Source organism: Rattus norvegicus, chromosome 15, assembly GCF_036323735.1.
Source record: "Rattus norvegicus strain BN/NHsdMcwi chromosome 15, GRCr8, whole genome shotgun sequence".
Lineage (NCBI taxonomy): Eukaryota > Metazoa > Chordata > Mammalia > Rodentia > Muridae > Rattus > Rattus norvegicus.
In genome coordinates, this window is record NC_086033.1 from 51,911,336 (window position 1) to 51,918,304 (window position 6,969).

At 42.7% G+C, this 6,969-nt stretch overlaps 1 non-coding gene across 1 annotated transcript; it reads left to right on the plus strand.

Annotated features, from left to right (window-relative positions):
- Positions 1-700: 700 nt before the first annotated feature.
- Positions 701-773, plus strand: Trnap-agg23 (transfer RNA proline (anticodon AGG) 23). Its single transcript has one exon. It is a non-coding gene; the product is annotated as a tRNA-Pro (tRNA).
- The last annotated feature ends 6,196 nt before the right edge of the window (positions 774-6,969 follow it).

Here is a 6,969-nt window from a genome sequence, read left to right on the forward strand (position 1 = left end):
ATCACATGACAGCACACATGAGAAATAAGATGGGCAACACAGAGAGAGACAGAGAGACAGAGACAGAGAGATAGATACAGAGAGACAGAGAGATCCCTTCTGTGATATTATGAATCTATCAACATACATAACTATTATTAATGGAGTCGGGGCCCTTATGGTCTAATTCTTAAAAAAATAAAACCTCTATCAGCTGACATTTATAAAAAAAAATGAACAACAAATGAACCTTGTCCTTGACAGGGTGTGTATTCCCACACAAAATGTCAGGACCAAGAAGCAAGTTGAGAAGAAAAGAATTTATTCAGCTTACACTTCCACATTGCTGTTCATCACCAAAGGAAGTCACGACAGGAACTCACACAGGGCAGGAACTTGGAGGCAAGAGCTGATGCAGCGGCCATGGAGGGATGCTGCTTACTGGATTGCTTCCCCTGGCTTGCTCAGCTTGCTTTCTTATAGAAGCCAGAACTACCAGCCCAGGGATGGCACCACCCACAATGGGCTGGGTCCTCCCACCTTGATCACTAATTGAGAAAATGCCTTACAGCTGGATCTCATGGAGGCATTTCCTCACCAGAGGCTCCTTTCTCTGTGGTAGCTCCAGCTTGTGTCAGGTTGACACATAAAACCAGCCAGTACAAAGCTTGTGTGTGTTGTGTGGGGGTGCTAATTTCATATTAAAACCATATCACCAGGGTTGGGGATTTAGCTCAGTGGTAGAGCGCTTGCCTAGGAAGCACAAGGCCCTGGGTTCGATCCCCAGCTCCAAAAAAAAAGAACCAAAAAAAAAAAATATCACCAAACTTTGACACCCTCTTGAGGCTACTAGCTCACTACTATGGGTACTTTCTCAGGTTCTATTTTTTGTGACAACATGAATCTGTTTCAAGAGTAGAGTCATGGTGACTACATCACTTCTTATCCGTCCCTGTTTCCCAATACTGCCCTAATGGTAGTTAAATGGTCTCCATGAATTTTTAAAGGGACAGTCAACTAAATCAAAGGTACAGTCAGAAACTGTTTGGAGTTGAATTCTGGAGAGACCACTTCCTCACTCCATAGTACCAGATGTCTGTGTAGAGTAAGTAATGTTTGCTGAAAACCCTGAAAGACTGGAGAGACTACTGTAATCAGAACCTTGCCTTTCTTTGGCTGAAAATGTTTACACGGTTTAAAAATATGGTAAGATTATTTTCAGAAACCATGGTGGGCTGGTCAAAGTCACCTCACTGGACTGGGGCAGCAAGAACAGAACCTGAAAAAGGGCTCACAATACTGATCTTGCAGCCTCCAGACTGTTAAAGGTTGGGATACTATGGTCTTACTATGAAATGAGCCCTTAAAAGGTTCATTTGTTTCAAGGTTGTCAACTGATAGTCCTTTGGAATTGGATCATAAAGTCTCTGGTTTCATTAGTAACAGTAAAATATATTGATGAGTTAATAATTAGTAGCCCTACCAGGAGGTGCCAGAGGCTTAGAAGGTAGAACCTAGTGGGAGGAAGTTGGCTGTTGGGGGTGTTTTGGAACTGGAAAGAAGGCTCAGCAGTTACAGTTAAGAACTGTTGCTCTTGCAGAGGACTAGCATCTACATGTTGTGTCACAACTGTCTGTAACTCCAGTGTCAGAGGATCGGCCATCTTCTTCTGGACTCCCAAGTATTAGGCATATATATGGTGCACTTAAATGCACTCCTACACCGCAAGTAAATATTTTAAAGAACAAGAAGGAAAAAAAAATAGGGGCTGGGGATTTAGCTCAGTGGTAGAGCGCTTACCTAGGAAGTGCAAGGCCCTGGGTTCGGTCCCCAGCTCCAAAAAAAAAGAACCAAAAAAAAAAAAAAAAAAAGAAGAAGGAAAGAAAGAGTCCACCTGTTCCTTCCTGTCCCTGCTCTTCCTCTGCCGTCAAGTGGGCTTCTCTGCTCCACTTCATCTTTTGCATGACATTCTTCCACACTACACACATCCAGAGACAATGGAGTCAGCTTCCTGGACTGTGATCTTTAAGTTCCTTTCGACGGTTTCTACTAAACATGTTTTATTTGTTTTTGTCCTTGCCGTTTTGTTTGTTGAGACAGTTAGTCCTTGCTGTCCAGGAACTTATTCTGTAGACCAGGTTGGCCTGGAACTCAGAGGTCCACCTGCTTCAGCCTCTCAAGTGCTAGGATTAAAGGAATGTGCCACCACAACCTGGCTTCAACAGCAATGAAAGCTAACAAAGAAAAGCTTAAGGACCTCATGTTCTGCCATGTCTCCCTTACCAAGACGCACTTTATGTGTTTGTGTGACACATAAATCTCGTGAATCCCAGACTCATCTTGGTGTGAGGCTAACCTTGAGCTTCTGAACCTAGGATTGTAAGCATGTACTATCACATTGTTCACACAGTGCTGGGGAAATAAACCAGGCTTTGTGCATGCAAGACAAGTGCTCTACCAAATCCATTTTTATTTTGTGTGTATGTGTGGTGTTGGTGGACCTTTAAGATAGAATTGCATTAAGTAAAAGATTTGTACAATAAGAACTTCAAGACTCTGAAGAAAGAAATTGAAGAAGACCTCAGAAGATGGAAAGATCTCCCATGCTCATGGATTGGCAAGATTAATACAGTAAAAATGGCCAGTTTACCAAAAGCGATCTACAGATTCAATGCAATCCCCATCAAAATACCAATCCAATTCTTCAAAGAGTTAGACAGAACAATTTGCAAATTCATCTGGAATAACAAAAAACCCAGGATAGCTAAAACTATCCTCAACAATAAAAGGACTTCAGGGGGAATCACTATCCCTGAACTCAAGCAGTATTACAGAGCAATAGTGATAAAAACTGCATGGTATTGGTACAGAGACAGACAGATAGACCAATGGAACAGAATTGAAGACCCAGAAATAAACCCACACACCTATGGGCACTTGATTTTTGACAAAGGAGCCAAAACCATCAAATGGAAAAAAGATAGCATTTTCAGCAAATGGTGCTGGTTCAACTAGAGGTCAACATGTAGAAGAATGCAGATCGATCCATGCTTATCACCCTGTACAAAGCTTAAGTCCAAGTGGATCAAGAACCTCCACATCAAACCAGATACACTCAAACTAATAGAAGAAAAACTAGGGAAGCATCTGGAACACATGGGCACTGGAAAAAATTTCCTGAACAAAACACCAATGGCTTATGCTCTAAGATCAAGAATCGACAAATGGGATCTCATAAAACTGCAAAGCTTCTGTAAGGCAAAGGACACTGTGGTTAGGACAAAACGGCAACCAACAGATTGGGAAAAGATCTTTACCAATCCTACAACAGATAGAGGCCTTATATTCAAAATATACAAAGAACTCAAGAAGTTAGACCGCAGGGAGACAAATAACCCTATTAAAAAATGGGGTTCAGAGCTAAACAAAGAATTCACAGCTGAGGAATGCCAAATGGCTGAGAAACACCTAAAGAAATGTTCAACATCTTTAGTCATAAGGGAAATGCAAATCAAAACAACCCTGAGATTTCACCTCACACCAGTGAGAATGGCTAAGATCAAAAACTCAGGTGACAGCAGATGCTGGCAAGGACGCGGAGAAAGAGGAACACTCCTCCATTGTTGGTGGGATTGCAGACTGGTACAACCATTCTGGAAATCAGTCTGGAGGTTCCTCAGAAAATTGGACATTGAACTGCCTGAGGATCCAGCTATACCTCTCTTGGGCATATACCCAAAAGATACCCCAACATATAAAAAATATATGTTCATATATTTTTTCCACTATGTTCATAGCAGCCTTATTTATAATAGCCAGAAGCTGGAAAGAACCCAGATGCCCTTCAACAGAGGAATGGATACAGAAAATGTGGTACATCTACACAATGGAATATTACTCAGCTATCAAAAACAATGACTTTATGAAATTCGTAGGCAAATGGTTGGAACTGGAAAATATCATCCTGAGTGAGGTAACCCAATCACAGAAAAACACACATGGTATGCACTCATTGATAAGTGGCTATTAGCCCAAATGCTTGAATTACCCTAGATGCCTAGAACAAATGAAACTCAAGACGGATGATCAAAATGTGAATGCTTCACTCCTTCTTTAAAAGGGGAACAAGAATACCCTTGGCAGGGAATAGAGAGGCAAAGATTAAAACAGACACAGAAGGAACACCCATTCAGAGCCTGCCCCACATGTGGTCCATACATATACAGCCATCCAATTAGACAAGATGGATGAAGCAAAAGAAGTGCAGGCCGACAGGAGCCGGATGTAGATCGCTCCTGAGAGACACAGCCAGAATACAGCAAACACAGAGGCGAGGCGAATGCCAGCAGCAAACCACTGAACTGAGAATAGGACCCCCGTTGAAGGAATCAGAGAAAGAACTAGAAGAGCTTGAAGGGGCTCGAGACCCCATATGTACAACAATGCCAAGCAACCAGAGCTTCCAGGGACTAAGCCACTACCTAAAGACTATACGTGGACTGACCCTGGACTCTAACCTCATAGATAGCAATGAATATCCTAGTAAGAGCACCAGTGGAAGGGGAAGCCCTGGGTCCTGCTAAGACTGAACCCCCAGTGAACTAGATTGTTGGGGGGAGGGCGGCAATGGGGGGAGGATGGGGAGGGGAGCACCCATAAAGAAGGGGAGGGGGAGGGGGATGTTTGCCCGGAAACTGGGAAAGGGAATAACACTCGAAATGTATACAAGAAATACTCAAGTTAATAATAAAAAAAAAAAAAAAGATAGAATTGCATTGTATCCAAAACTGGCCTGGAACTCACTATGTATCCTAGGGTGGCCTTCAACTTACACCAACCCTCCTGCCTCAGTCTCCTGAGTGCTTGGATTACAGGTGTGTCCTATCATGCCTGGTTGACAGTTTGTAACTTATTTTAGACGTTGTAGTTATGTGTTTCATAGGCAGCTCATGCCTATGAAACATGGGTCCTTTACTTGGTGCTCAATCTATGGTGATGGGTGTGCTAGCATGTCTAGGACACAGTGAACCCAAGTAGCAAAGATGACAACCTGGTTGGTACAGCTTCAGCCCATGCTCTGATGCTAGTTAGTTTCACTAGACAATGGCCCTCACTATGGGCAATCTGCAATCAACCCAGATGAGTCTATCAGCTTTGTTTCCATGCTTCAAGTTTCCAAAAAGGGAAATCTTAAACTTGCCAGTCTGTGGTTTTCCAAATGAGAGCCCAAGTGGGTAGGCTAGTGTCAACAGTCCAGTTAGTGCTATGAGAAAAACTTAGAGTTCTGTCATAGTGCAGTTCTGTCATGAGTGGAGAAAACACATCCATTTTCCAATCCACAAGTCTAGAGTGGATGCTACCATAGCAGCCCTTGGGAGCAGTGCTAGTTTCAGCTTAGCAAACAGCAGTGGGCTAGGGTCTGACATATAAGGGAACCTCTGTGAACTTTATGAGACAGTGGCCTTGCTTTGGGCTATGGAACAGAGGGACCAAAGGGACAACTGCCATCTCTCCTCCCAGTCCCCACAGCCATAGAGTTGAATGCTAGGTCATTGTATTGCAATGCCCTGTAACCAAAACACATATGATTTGCACATTGTTATTTCTTTATTCTTTCAACCAGGACAGGCTGACAAATCACTAGATGCTGAATCAGATAGCCCACTCCAAAAGGGGAGCATCTGTCATGAAGTCTTGGCAAGTACAAGTTGGGACACTTTGTCAAGTGTTTTGTTTTTAATAATTATTCATCCATATATGTGTGTGTATATGCTATGGCACATGTGTGGAGGTTGGAGATAGAACACAACTGGTTCTTTCTCCTTCTACCATGTAGATAGGTCCCAGGGATTAAATTTAGGCTTGAGAATAAGCAACAGGTACCTTTACCCACTGAAGCACATCAACACCCTGACCCCATGTGTTAAATTTTAATGAAAGTCTAGAAGCAATCTAGTTGTTTCCAAAGGGGTTATGTCAGCTGGGTGTGGTGGTACAAGTCTCTAATGCCAGCATTTTGAGACAAAGTGAGGATGATTAGGAATTCAAGGCCAGCTTCTACTACACATTAAGTTCAAAGCTGGTCAGAACTACATGAAATCATGTTTCAAAAGACAAAGAAAATAAAAGGGGTACTTTTTATTCCCAGTAGAGGGGCAGCAATTCCCAATGCTACCATAAAAGCACCACCTATGGAGGCTACCCACCTCTAACCATGCTATAAGCAGCAAAGGGCCAACCAAAGACTTAGCTCAGTTACCTACCAGGGTTGTGGGTCCCAAGAATGCAAACACATGTCCATATAAGCAATCCCCACCCGCTAGGATCACTTTGAAATTTATGAGCTCATGTGACACATTGAGGTAAAAGACGGTACCATTTGCACACCCACAGGTATACACAAAGGCTGAACCTGCTCAAAACCCAACCCACAAGGTTGGCCTGATCCTTTCTTCCTCCTGGAAGAGGGAGGGACATTTCAGTTGGACCAATTTTCTCATATTTGTTTAGAAAGATAGGTGTTGACCAAAACACATATGATTTGCACATTATTATTTCTTTATTTTCTTTTTCTTTTTTTCGGAGTGGGGACCGAACCCAGGGCCTTGCACTTGCTAGGCAAGTGCTCTACCACTGAGCTAAATCCCCAACCCCTTCTTTATTCTTTCAACCAGAACTTACTGTGTCCATCATGTGCAAGGAACTATTTTATGTACTAAAATATAATTTATGCTTAAGACTCACCTATGCTCTACACTCATATTCTAGTGGGAATATCAGATAAGAAATGAAAGGAAGGAAAATGCTGTGGAGGAAAAGGGGAGCAGGGAAGAGGAGCAAAAAGCACCAAAGATGTGAGTTTTAGATTTACCTGGACCTAATTGTATAGCCTCAGACTCATACCTCTTGGCTATAGCATAGTAAGTGCTGGCAACAAGCGGAGAGCACCGTACCTGAATTTGCTAGTTTATGTAAAGTGGCCAGGGAATG